At 42.8% G+C, this 14,565-nt stretch overlaps 1 protein-coding gene across 1 annotated transcript in view; it reads left to right on the forward strand.

The window, feature by feature from the left end:
* BEND3 (BEN domain containing 3) overlaps positions 1-14,565 on the forward strand; it is a 109,394-nt gene that overhangs the window by 62,087 nt on the left and 32,742 nt on the right. The window lies entirely within an intron of this gene.

The following is a 14,565-nucleotide window of genomic DNA, read 5'->3' on the forward strand; positions in this document are numbered from 1 at the left end:
AGACTGTATTAAAGAATCCACCTGCAATGCAGGAGACCCAGGTTTGATCCCTGGCTCAGGAAAATCCCCTGGAGAAGGGAATGGCTAGCCACTCCAGTATTCTTGCCTGGAGAATTCTGTGGACAGAGGAGCCTGGTAGACGATAGTCATGGAGTCGCAAAGAGTCAGACATAACTGAGTGACTTTCACTTTCATGACCCTTATCCCTGCCTTGTTCTCAAGTAGAGGCTAGACAGGAAATGGGAGCCAGTTGCCAATTCTGCAGAATATCTAAAATTATATTTTAATATAATGAGGATTTTATATTTTTTAAAAATGAGTTTTTCCTGTGTTTTATCCAGGATCCCCTGAATGCTTACAACATAGCAGCACTATATTTTTTATTTTAGAGTCTTTGATTACTACAAGTGTTTCTGGTTGGTTATAAAAAGCTTTTACTAGATAGAAACCAACTGAAATTCAAGGGAATTCCCTGGTTGTCCAGTGGTTAGAACTCAGTGCTTTCACTGCAAGGATCCAGATTCAATCGCTAGTCTGGGAGCTAAGATACCACAGGCCACATGGTGTGGCCAAAAAAAAAAAAAAAACCAACCCATTTCAAGCAGCAAAAATAAAGGAAGACAGGAAAAAGTGGAAAAGTTCATCCAGAGACTATTAACCCTATCACAGGAATGCCGTGAAATTTTAAATATATAACTGCTTTTGAGGATGATCTCTTATTGCCCAGCAGGATCAGAAATTCTTAGTTTGGTTATTTCTTTGTTAAACTTCTTGATGTGGAGGAGCAGCTTTCCCTTCCTCGTATAAACATGCCGCCCTGCTCCATTAGTTTCAGGTGCACCCCCTGAACACACCTCCTGGGCTTCTTGGAAGCTGCATGGAGGGGCACGATGACAGAGTGGGTAGTGATTAGTTATCATTTACCTTTAGTTTCTGTCCCGGTCACCCTTCCTGCCATCCTCCCACTTTTGAGTTACCTGGGTCACTACCACCAGAGTCGGGGCACAGCAGTTCGGCAGAACTAGCATTTTGGGATCAGAGTCTCCTTGCCTTATGGCTTCCAGAGGTCACAGGTTTCTTCAGCGACACTGTCAGACACCAAGCTGAGTGTCAAATCTTGGGAGATTCGTGGCACAGACTAGCAAAGGCCTTACCCTGTCCACAGCCTGTCGCTCTGATCTGACTGCTACTTCTGCCCACTCTCTAGTATCAAGGCTCTCTGTTTTACTCAGTTTAAAAGTTTTCCAAATAGGATCTGCAGTTTCCTACAGTAGCTACTGCCTGAAGTTTTCCCCACTCAGAATGCCCTTCACCTGCCCTTTGTGGGTCAGAATCCCTCAGCCTTCCTGCGGGTTCCCAGGACAGCCCCTTCTCTCCAGAACCTTCTTGATTTATTCTGACTCCTCAGTCATCCCCGATCTGGGTCTCTCCTGTGGTGCTGCCTTCTGCTTTATATCAGTTTTCAGGGTTCATGATTGATTCCTGGGATAGAATGACATCTCTTTGAGGACAGGGACCTTGTTTATCTGTTTCTTAATTCCCCAAAGAACTCAGAGCTTTGCAGTCGTAGGTGTTCAATAAATATTTGTTTAACTTTGAAAGCCTTTGTCACATTAAAGCCGGCCAGGCTATCTTCCAAAGAAGTCTCACCTCTTCCTGCCAACTGCATGGGTGCTCAGCCCTATATTTAGGTACTAAATGGTCTCCCCCACCTTTCTCTACAGTTGGCATGAGCCAAATTCTGTCACTGCAAAAATTCTCCAGGAATATAGGCATTGGGAAAGCACATTCACTCACTCCAGCCTAGATTAGCCATCTCTTTGGCACTGAAATAATTTGCTTACTTTCCTAATGTCAAGGCTGAATAAATGCAGTTTCCACAAGTACAAAGTTTACTTACTGAAAACCAGGATTGCATCAAGCATCTCATGAAGAATTTGCGTGGTTACAGAAGCTGTACCTTTTATGTGTCTTAATTTTTTAATATTTAAATATTATTAAATCATTAGATATCAACTTGGGTGTAATATATTCTACTATAGACACCATTTGAAAACTTTAGTATCTCTAGAAAAATTCAGGAAATACCAAGTGTTTGAGTCTTAGGGAATCATACCATAAGCACCATATTTGTCCTCAAACATGAGTTTCTCCCTGCCACCATAGATATACCATTTAATTCTGCTGTTCCTAACACTTTCCTTTTAAAAAATGTTTGTAACCTTACTGGAGGCAAGTAACCCGGAACTTCTCTTAATTTCTAGTGTAAAACATTCGGGGGGAAGAAGCAAATAATATGGATTATTGGATTCCTCTGGTAGCTTTCTCAAATTCACACACTTGAGTTCCAAAGCACAATCATTTCTCTTTGCTCCATGCTGATTATATAGGTCAGGAGGGTAATAAGGTCATTTATTTGGAGGATTTTCATCTGGTATATTTCTAATATTCTTGCCCCATTCCTGATTACTCAGATCAGCATTACAGGGAGTCCCACATCTCTCTCGCTCCACCCAAGAAAATGATGATACAAAGGTAATTTGAGTCTGAACTTTCTGCTCCCAAATTTGTCATCTTCCTGGAGCACAAGTGTTATATTGCTTTAGTCCTTCACACCAGTAATGACTCCTGTAATAACATTAGTCCTTTAAACCCATGATGGCTCAGTAATAAGTAGCACTGTGTTTACTATTAATATTAACTCAATGCATAAAACCTCAAAGGTATTATGTTTTTTCTCAAAAACCTTATTATTGAAATCAGAAATTGCCCATGGCAGAATCAAGAAAACAAGGGACATATAATAATAAAAGTAAATGTTACATCATACTATCAATATATTATTAAGAAGATGCAGTGTTAGATACATCTATTTTACTGTTAAAAAAAAAAGGAATCTTTGATTAATTGGCTGAACTGGGATTTCCTTTCTAAAAGATTTTCTTAGTGCTTCTTTCCTAGGAGTCCGCAACATAGAGAAATTCTGAAGCTGTTTTATAGATAACCTCAGATCAAATATGGTCAGTAAGTGTGTATGCCAAGACTGTATCGTTGAGATACTAATCTATTTTTTTATTCTCCTGGCATTTCCTCCTTTCCCTTCCCTGTCTCCAAGCAGATATTCCCATCTGGGTTTATTATCTTAGAGAAGGGACGAGATGTAGCAGAAAGTTGAAATTGCCCTCAAGCTTTTGTTTCTAAAATTTTAAGCCCCAGCAGGAAGAGGATTTGAGCCATAGGCACAATGCGTGGGCAGAGGCAGGAGGACCCTGGACAAGGTGGTGGGGACGGGCAGGCTGCTGTGTGGGTGGGCCCTCCAGAAGCCTGGCTGGGAGGCAGGCCTGCCCCCAAGAAGCTGTAGCTGTATCTGGGAGCTGTGACCACAAACTAGAGGCCTGTGCATTACATCTGACTTTGTTTGACCATGTGAATTTCAGTCACTGAGCATTATAAATCTAGGCAATTTTACACAGACGTCCAGGTTGGAGCTTCTCTTGAATAATTAGCAGATTTGGCCACACTGTGTTCAGTCTCTTACGGCACCAAGGCTGCCTGCTTTAGATAAGGAATAAATGCTCTAGTTTGCCAGAATCCCTAGAAGTCATCCCTACGCTGATGCCGGGGGTTAGTTGTCACTCATCGTGGCACTGGCACTGCTCCAGGCAATAGAAGATGGTTCTCTTTACCCCAGATTTTTTCCGTAACTGAAGAAACGAAACATAAAGATGGCTCATGAAAGAAACAGAGGAGCTGGTGCACTTCTCCACGGAAGTGCAGATGTTCTGTGTCTGATAGGCAGACTGCACGCTTCACTCGTGAGCTCTCCCAGCCTGCTCCCTGTGGGCATTTGGCTCACGGATTCCCTGTTCCAGGCAGCCTTGCAAAGAGACGACCGCGTCCCTGGTTGGGCATGGCAGAGCCGCTGCCTGCAGGGTACAGAGCAGGCAGAATGATGGACAGCTCAGCCAGAACCCATGTGGGCAGATGCCTGGAGGCCAGAGGCCCGTGGAAGCTTTTGGTGGGGGTGGGGAGGACTCCAAAAGGACAGGGCTCAAGACAGAAAGTAAATTAGAAAAATCGTTATTTCACAAACACAAGTGTACGGACTGAGATTTGCATGCAGCACCTTTTCTTTCTGGCTGACTTGGTTACTTAGCTCAGGGGTTCTGATGGCACCAACATGCACTCATGACGGAGGCGACCAGGGCCTGTCCTAGAGAAAGACAGCAGAGGCACTGTCTTTTCCTTATGAGAGGGGTAAGGAGAAAGGACATGAGGGTTGGCGGGGCATCACGTGTTTTAGAATTACATGATGCTGTCTTTTTCCCTTCCTGGGTGGAGTTTGAATTTAAAGTGGTGTCTTCCAGACAGCATTCAGGCCAATCATATGAACGTTTGTGCTTTTGCTGCTAAACTAGAAATGTGTTTTTCAAAACCTTAACTGTTACATGCCCAGGCTAGTTATTTCAACAGTTTGCTCACCCCATTTATAACCAATAAAAATAACTATCCTTTATTGAACTTAGCATATGTCAACCACTCTGCGGTGCTCCTCATAGCTGCCTACCTCATTTATAACCATCCTGCAGGGTGCCCCATGCCTTGACAAAGGAAATGGATGCTAAAAGCTTAAGCAGCATCCAAAATCCCACACTTAGTACATGTGGGAGCCTGAATTCAAATCCAGGGGTCTGTTTGACTTCATGAGCCCTGCACTCTCAGCCAACATCACTTTGATGTCACCATCAAATGTGACAGCATTTATCACCACCTGCTACCTCCAGGGCAGCAGTAGGGCTGGAGGCATGGAAATGTGAACGCAAAGGGCCAAGTCCCCGAGGAGTAGCAAAATTAAATCAGGCACATTCTTTAGAAAGAAAAGGGAAAGCATATTCGTGCAGTGACAGAGATGTTAGCAGTGATCCTTGGAGTTGTGCTGCAGCGGAGAAAGCCACCATGTCAGCAGATATTCACACTGGGACCCAGTGCTTCTGGGATGTTAGGACTGAGTCCAAGTGAGCTTAGTCCTTTTTTTCCCACTGTTATGAGTTGCACTGTGTCTCCAAGATGATGTTGAACTCCTTACCCCCATTGTCTGTGAAACAGGATCGACTTGGAAGTAGAGTCCTTGCAGATACTCAAATTAAGATGAGGTTATTAGCGGGGGGACCCTAATCCAGTATGACTTTGTCCTTATAAAAAGGAGAAAGTTAGACACAGAGACAGATATGTACTGGAGGAAAGGTTGGGAAGACCCACGGGAACATCATCTAAGAGCCAAGAAACTTATGAGGCCCCCAGAAGCAAGGAGAGAGCCCTGGAACAGAGCCTCTGCATAGGCCTCAGACCGAGCCTAGCCAGCCAACCTCTTGATATGGGACTCCTATCCTCCAGATAACCACGATGGTGTGATCAGACACCCTGGAATGCGAAGTCAAGTGGGCCTGAGGAAGCATCACTACAAACAAAGCTAATGGAGGTGATGGAATTCCAGTTGAGCTATTTCAAATCCTAGAAGATGATGCTGTGAAAGTGCTGCACTCAATATGCCAGCAAATCTGGAAAATTCAGCAGTGCCCATAGGACTGGAAAAGGTCAGTTTTCATTCCAATCCCAAAGAATGGCAATACTAAAGAATGTTCAAACTACCGCACAATTGCACTCATCTCACACGCTAGCAAAGCAATGCTCAAAGTTCTCCAAGCCAGGCTTCAACAGTACATGAACCATGAACTTCCAGACGTTCAAGCTGGATTTAGAAAAGGCAGAGGAACCAGAGATCAAATTGCCAACATCCACTGGATCATTGAAAAAGCAAGAGAGTTCCAAAAAAACATCTATTTCTGCTTTATTGACTATGCCAAAGCCTTTCACTGTGTGGGTCACAAACTATGGAAAATTCTGAAAGAGATGGGAATACAAGACCACCTGACCTGCCTCTTGAGAAATCTGTATGCAGGTCAGGAAGCAACAGTTAGAACTGGACATGGAACAACAGACTGATTCCAAATAGGGAAAGGAGTATGTCAAGGCTGTATACTGTCACCCTGCTTATTTAACTTATATGCAGAGTATATCATGCAAAATGCCGGGCTGGATGAAGCACAAGCTGGGATCAAGATTGCCAGGAGATATATCAATAACCTCAGATACCCAGATGTTACCACCCTTAGGGCAGAAAGTGAAGAAGAACTAAACAGCCTCTTGATGAAAGTGAAAGAGGAGAGTGAAAAAGTTTGGCTTAAAGCTTAACTTTCAGAAAACTAAGATCATGGCATCTAGTCCCATCACTTCATGGCAAATAGGTAGGGAAACAGTGGAAACAGTGGCTGACTTTATTTTGGGGGGCTCCAAAATCACTGCAGATGGTGACTGCAGCTGTGAAATTAAAAGACGCTTACTCCTTGGAAGAAAAACTATGACCAACCTAGACGGCATGTTAAAAAGCAGAGACATTACTTTACCAGCAAAGGTCTGTCTAGTCAAAGCTGTGGTTTTTCCAGTAGTTATGTATGGATGTGAGAGCTAGACTATAAAGAAAGCTGAGCACCAAAGAATTGATGCTTTTGAACTGTGGTGTTGGAGAAGACTCTTGAGGGTCCCTTGGACTGCAAGGAGATCCAACCTGTTAATCCTAAAGGAAATCAGTCGTGAATGTTCATTGGAAGGACTGACTGATGCTGAAGCTGAAACTCCAATACTTTGGCCACCTGATGTGAAGAGCTGACTCTTTGGAAAAGACCCTGATGCTGGGAAAGACTGAAGGCAGGAGGAAAAGGGGATGACAGTGGACAAGCTGGTTGGACTGCATCCCTGATGCGACGGACATGAGTTTGAGTAAGCTCCAGGAGTTGGTGATGGACAGGGAAGCCTGGCGTGCTGTAGTCCATGGGGTTGCAAAAAGTCGGACACAACTGAGTGACTGAACTGAACTGATCCTCCAGAACCATTGAGACAATAAATTTCTGATGATCTAATCCATCCAGTTTGTGGTATTTTATGATGGCAGCCCTAGGAAAGAAAAATATCACCCAATGTGTACACACTTTAAAAAAGAAGATTCTGTTGTGTGGATTTGTCATTGTCCATTTCAGAGACCTGCTGAGCAGGGCTGGTACCCAGCCACTGGGAAGTCCGGCATCATCCACATGCAGCCTTGAGCAACTACTCACATTTCAAGCCTCAGCCCCCAGTCCAACCAGCTGGAGTGTCCAGTGCATGCATCACAGCCACAGCAGGGAGGAGCCACTTGAGATACTGCAGAAGGCAACAGGAGGGATGATGTTGAGGCTCTGTGGAGTCCAGTACAAGAGCATCATGGAACACACGAATAAACAGTATAGTCAAGTAATACCAGTTAGGCTAAAATAGGGGTCGTCTACAGTAGAGGAATAACTAGAACACTGGGAGTACAGGCCTGCATGTGGGAGAGGGATGGTGAAAACCTCACAACAGTGTAGACATATGGCTGGGCTTCAAAGGATGAATAGGAATTCACAGGGGCAAGATAGAAGCATCACAAGCAAAGGCAAAGAAGAGAAATGCCCAGCCTAAGCAGGAAGGTGTGCCTAAGGACTCCCTTGTGTCTTAGAGTAGGACAGAATTTTCTGAAAAGAAAAGATTAAATTCTATTCTGGTCAGTACTGCTGATGTTTCAAACAACTAAACTGGGAAATAACCAGACTTAATTGGGAAACAGTAGAAGAATTAGTACTTAGGATATGGTGTAAGTCATGCCAATTGCCAGTCATGCCTCTAGAGTCTGGCACATATTAGCTTGAGATAATTATTTGTTAAATGAAAGAATGAATTACAAGCCATGTCATCTCTCTGGGCTTTATTTTTTCCCCACTTGTTTAAAAATGAGGTGGGTTGGTATGGGGAGGTAGTATGGCTACTCCAGCTCTCTCAGGTCTGTGATCAAGGGCAAACAGAATGACAAAATGTGAAAACACTATTGTTATAGATTAAATGTTTGTGTCCTTCCCAAATTCATATGCTGAAGCCCTAACTGCCAATATAATGGTATTTGGAGATGGGTGTCTAGGAGGTAATTAAGGTTAGATGATGTTATGAGGGTGGGGCCCTCATGATGGGATTAGTGCCCTAAGAAGAAGAGCTGCCTGCCAGTGTAGGAGACATAAGAGATGCAGGTTCGATCCCTGGGTCAGGAAGATCCCTTGGAGGAAGGCATAGCAATCCACTCCAGTATTCTCTCCTGGAGAATCCCACAGATAGAGGAGCCTGGCCAGCTATAGTCCATAGGGTCACAGAGAGTCAGACATGACTGAAGTGGCTGAGCATGTATAGCAAGAAGAGTTACCAGGGATGGAGCTTGCTCTCTCTCCACCATCTAAGGGCACAGCAAGAAGGTGACTATTTGCAAACCAGGAAGACAGCTCTCACCAGACCCCATCATGCCAGCACCCTGATCTCGGACTTCAGGCCTCCAGAAATGTAAAAAAATAATATTTTTAAGGCACCAAGGGTATGGTATTTTATTATGGCAGCCTGAGGAGACTAAGACAACTATGGAAAGAACTTTATACCTGTGTGATATTACTCCAGAGTTGGTATAGAATGGTGGATGAAGTCCTAGACTGGGAGGTGAGAGGGTTCTGACATGTGGCCCAGATCCTGCCATGACTCAGCCGCCTGTCTTTGGGCTATTCCCATATAACACATAGGTGGTATAGGGGCCATTCCAGGAGGCACTGTTCACATAGACTAGGAGCTGTCCTGCTCCAAGCCTTCAACCATTCGTTTCTTCATCTATAGAAAGGGGAAGGGAAATGGAACATATGATATCTAACAATTCACTTATTCTTTCAACGACTATTTGTTAAGAATTGATTATGTCTCAGGCACAGAGACAGGCACTTGGAGATAGTGTAGGATCATGGCCTTGCCCTCCAAAAGTTTACATTCTACTTGAAGAGACAGACAGAAAGGCCATTATAGCTTCATGTGAACAAGGTTTCTGTGCCAGACAGCTCAGGCTGCCGTAACAAAATACCATGGACTGAGGGGCTTAAACAACAGAAATGTATTTTCTCACCATTCTGGAGACTTGAAGTCTAAGATCAAGCTGCTGGCAGGGCTTTCCTGAGGCTGACTTCCTGGCCTACAGACAGCCACCTAAATGTCCTGACATGGCCTTTTCTCTGTGTAGGCACATCCCTCTTTGTATAAGGACACCAGTCACATGAGATTGAGGCCCACTCATATAGCCTCACTTAACCTTAACCGCCTCTTGCTCTGTATACAAATACAGCCACATTCTGAGCTACACTGGGGGTTAGGATTCCAACCTCTGGGGGGACTAGGTATGGGGATGGGAGGGGGCACAATTCAGTACGTACTAGCCTCTATGACAGGGAGATTCAGAGCAGGGACCTCCACCCCAGGCTGGGACCCACGAGGCCTCTTGAGGAAGAGAGCTAAGCTGCTGAGGAGTAAAGGTTGAGGCCGGAGGTGAGCTACTACGTTTGTGAATACAACTGTGTGAAACACTAACCTTGTATATTTTACTCTTTGGTGGACTCTGATTTTGAAATCTGTTTGGCCTTTGGTAGGCGTGACATACAAAAAGGAACCCCAAAACATCGTTCCAAAGGCCAGTGTGCCTTGGGCAAGCTACCTTTTCTTTTTGCCTCGGTTTCCTTATTGGTAAAACCAGGCTGTTGGCATCTATTATTTCTCAAGCCGTAATGTGCCATGATTATAGTGAAATCCTTAGACATATTCGGTTATATCTCTAAAATACTGTGCTGACATTTCAGAAGTTTGTGGAAAAGGAGCCGTGGATTCTGTAGCCAAATACTATATTTACTTTTGGAGCATTATTACTGAGATTTCTTCTAACTCTCTCTCTCTCTCTTTTTTTTAAGTCAAAACAATAGATTGATAAAGGGGAGTCAGGTGACAGGTGTCAAACCAGGCACTCACACCAATGTTGCATGACTTTTTTAAAAAATTATTTATATATTTATTTATTTTTGGCCATGCTGGATCTTCTTTGCTGCACAGGCTTTTCTCTCGTTGGGGCAATTGGGGGGCTACTCTCTAGTTGTGGTGCACAGGCTTCTCTTGTTGCAGAGCATGCGCTATAGGGTACTAGGCTCAGTAGTTGTGACTCATGGGCTCTGGAGCACAGACTCAGTAGTTGTGGCACACAGGCTTAGTTGTTCCGCAGCATGTGCGAGCTTCCTGAATTAGGGACAGAACCCATCTCTCCTCCATTGGCAGGCGGATTCTTTACCACTGAGCCACCACTGAAACCCTGCATGACTTTTAGCTACTCCAGGGTGACTTGTTCCTTAGGCCAAGGTGACAACTCTTTTTTTTGGTGTGTGGGAGGGGGAAAGGGTTACAAAAGCAATCGATGCTTATTGTTGGGGGACAACAAGGAAATCAAATATTTCACAAATGTTGAATATGAAAAAGTACTAATAAGTTCCTTCTTTCTACCATTATATACCTCCAGGGTAACCAGTGTTACCCCTGTGCTTTCCAGACCTTTTCTGTTCACACCCAGATATAGGTACATACATGATTTTCTTTTTTTTTTTTTTACAAAAGTGGGTTTACACTATACAGAGATCTATAATTTTCTTTCTACTCAATAATATGTCATAGATACTTTCTGTACCTTTTATGAAAACGAGTACCTTCCTCTTTCTAAAGCTGAGATAGTATGCCATAGCATGTGTCATCATTTTGACTATTTTCCAAGTTCTCTCCCAATTTTTCTGTTATGAATGATCCTGCAATGAACATCCAACATTTGCTTGCAATGTTGCAATGAACATACATTTGTTGGTAGTTGTAGCCTTGGCTAAGTTAGCATGGATTCCTAAAAGTAGAATCACTGGATCTCAAGTTCATTTCTATGAGGTATTTAATTTTACAGAGGAGATTTCAGGCAAGTCAAATAAGACTTTAAAAATGTATATATATGTATGGAGAGCATTTCATTTAGAGTCTTTTGGCCCAAAGCAAGAAATAATTTCTTAAAAACCAGCCAATTACTCGAGTAGTGTATACCTTTTTTTTTTTTTTTTCTTTGTTAGTGTACTCTGATTGGCTGGGAAACCAGCCTCCCCTTGCTCCCTGCTTCCTGCCTGTCGCTTTGCTGTGTGATCTGTGTGGGGAACTCCTGACTGCAGGCCCCTGGGCACCCCTCTGGGCTTGCGGGCCCTGGTGGCTGCAGCGCCTCTAGCTAGCACTCTGGGTTCAGAATGAGCTATCGTTCAGATTGGCATTTGTTTTCTCAAGGGCTTGAAATTGAGACTGGGATTGCAGCAGTTTTCACTCTCCCTAAGATTTCTTTTTGCAGACTCCCTATTGTGCAAGCCAGATATTCTACTAAAATCAGATCCTAATGGTTATGCTGGGTGCTTAAAATCTCAAGGTGCTATAAATTATTCAATAGTTCTACACATAAGGAAAACGACCCCGCACAAATTCTCTGCAACTTTTCATGCAACACCTTTTTCTTCTTTCCCACTCTGGATCATGGTGTGTCATTTACCTGCTCCAGATTCTACTAAAGGTGGGGTTGGTTCCCCTCTCACCCCATCCCCAGCACACAAGGGGTTAAACTGAACTCCTTGAGCCCACCTTCCCAAACAAAAGTCAGTTTTGCAAGATGACTTTCAGTAGGTTCTATTTAATAAAGTTAATACAAGCTTCTCTGCTCCTCCTCTTTTTCCCTCTTAACTTCAGTTGTGAGTATTCACGGAATCTGGATCTGCCAGCTACTTCTGTTTGAAGTTGAAGGTTTGGCAAAATTATACATCCAGCAGGCAAGAAGTAAAGTGGAAATGTCTACAAGTAACAGTGAAATCTGTTGCATTGTTTTAAGACTCAACTACTGGGGGATAAAAAGTCCTATAAATACTGTTGAGGCAGCTGTAAGTACATTTTATGATGATCAAAACCTTTAGAACAACAGCTAAAGGATATGTGAAACCTGATGTCTATCTGCCACTCTTAATTATAAACATTGATTGATGTTAAAGATATCCCATTCTTCATTAAATGCTGGATAATTTTGAGTTTTTACATTCAGTGTTTTTTGTGAGTCCTTTGTATGGCCAGTAGCCAATTTACTCCCTGCTGCCTTTTATTCAGGTAAACTTGGAAATGAATTCATTAGATCAACTGTAGCAGCTCTAATTTGAAATCTTGAAAAATGCATTTCTAATGAAGAAATTTCAAGTCAAGCAGACCTCTAAATCTAAGGTTTTTATTTTTTTCAGGTCTTTATACATATCCTTATGAATTATTAGCAGTCACTCCTGCTGACTTCTTAAGATTACATCAGGCAAGAATTGTCTTGTTTAAAACCTCATTCCTTTCCTCATCTTGTTTAGTCTCCAAGTCACATCTGACTTTTATTTGACTCCATGGACTGTAGCCCACCAGGCTCCTCTGTCCATGGGATTTCCCAGGCAAGAATACCAGACTGGGTTGCTATTTCCTTCTCCAGGGGATACTCCCTACTCAGGGATCGAACCCGCATTTCCTGTATCTCCTGCAATGGCAGGAGGATTCTTTACTATTGAGCCACCAGGGAAGCCCTTCTCCCCATCTTACTCCATGTTTATTCATATTTTTTCATAAGGCATTACATTTATCCAATAGCAGTTTCAAAAATATTGTTTTTTAAAGACTCCAAAACACAAGAAGACAATTCCAATGCATGTTTTTACCTTTTTAAAAAAATCTTTTGTCCTGCTTTCTCTTTCTCCTTATTAAAAAAAAAACCAAATTCATATAAACATACAAAACCATTTGAAGGTAGGTAGTTTCCTTTCCCACATTGCAGTAACTTCCATTTTTGCTAACAACTCATTTGGAATAGCTTACTTTAAGTAGCAATGTTGATCCAGTTATGCAAATTAAGATACATAATTTACAATAATACTCAAGGTCACTTTGTAGTTTCCTGAGAGATTATGTTTTGAAAAGTCAGTTTATATCAGTTAAGCACGCTGCTTGCTTTAGATACTATAGAATTATTGTTATTTCACAAAACCTTTGGTTCTGAACAATGTGAACAAGGAAGTGTTCATTTTTAATTATTTTATTTCCACTGACTTATTTAATTTCTCCTCCAATACCTGAGTTGTTACTGTTAATGATTGGCTATAGATATATCCTATAACACATTTCATCTAGTCCCCTTTGTAAAAATGTAACAAGGTCATTTTACATTTTTAAAGCACTAAGTAAAGTGGTTTAAAAATGCAAAGTGAGCTTAAATGCTCCTCTTAATTCTTCCTAACTCTTCCACTGGGAAACCCTAGAAAACTGAATTAATGAAATGCAACTTTTACTTTTAAAATTCTAATTATAACTGTCACATTAAGTTGAAGGTGAGACTAAAACTGCTATATGTTAACTAAGTCAAGAGATGTACTATATCATACATGTTATTTAATGTGCGAATGTTAAAAGTCAAGTTCCCGGCAGAAATAGAAGTGCCTCCATTCCGTCTTCAGGGAATGTATAAATTAACCATTCTGCCCCAAGCGGTCCTCCTCCTTTTCTCCCTCCGCCCTATTTTAAATGTAGATAGGGCTTCTCAAGTCTTTTGAATTTGAAGGGCTGCTATCTCGGCCCCATTCTTTTCATCATCCTCTTTTGAATGACACCGAGCACGTATGGATTCTTTTATAAAACACCCCCTGGACTCAGGGCTAGGTTCTCCCTGCTGCTAGCTAATTTTGCATAGCAATTAGTACTGACTTTTCAAAATCAGTTCGAGAATGTTCCACGTAGACCCTCAAAGGTCTTAGATAACCTCTTGCCTACAGATTTCAAACCCAAAGGGGAAGAACTTGCATAATTGCTAAATTCCCAGTTGGAGCGGTCTGGAAGAAGATACGTAATACAAAACTATACGATACGTTAATTCAAACCCTCCCCGCGCCCGGGCAGCAAGGAGCCAGCATATGCCTTCTTTTAAACATCTATTCTACCAATTCACTGACCGCGCAGGGCCGGGCCACATGGTCCTTCCTTGCAGCCAGTCAGCTGTGAGCAGCAGATGGGATCATTTGCATTTTTCTTTTTATACTTTCTTCGACCCGCAAATTAAAGGATTTTTTAAAATTTACATTCTCATTGTTTGCCTTAAATATAAACGTGGCTTAACTGTTGGGTTGGGCTTCCCTGACCCTCACACACCACACCCCTTGAAGTCACTGAGATTTGGGAAAATACCCGAGGGGTAGGTTTCGTTATTTATCAACTTGGAATCTCCAGTCCGGGAGTCAGCAGTAGAAAGAATGAGCCTTTATTGAGTTGGTGACTCGTGTTTTTCTATTTTAAGCGCTCGGCGCAGCTATCGCCGTGGGTTCGTCTGTGGCATGTGGGTCTGTGAGCCCGCGCACTTATGAATCTCAGGCTCCGCTGCCTCAAACCTCAAAACTTCGGGTTACAAGTAGAAGGCAGATTTTAGCTCTTAGGCTTACAAGAGAGGGCGGCCACCCTACTGGGGGAGTGGCCAGAACCAGTGTTTCCCAGCGCCGGGGTCAGTCTCCCGCGGCCCGCCAG

The sequence above is a fragment of the Dama dama genome, chromosome 28 (assembly GCF_033118175.1).
Source record: "Dama dama isolate Ldn47 chromosome 28, ASM3311817v1, whole genome shotgun sequence".
Taxonomy (NCBI): Eukaryota; Metazoa; Chordata; class Mammalia; order Artiodactyla; family Cervidae; genus Dama; species Dama dama.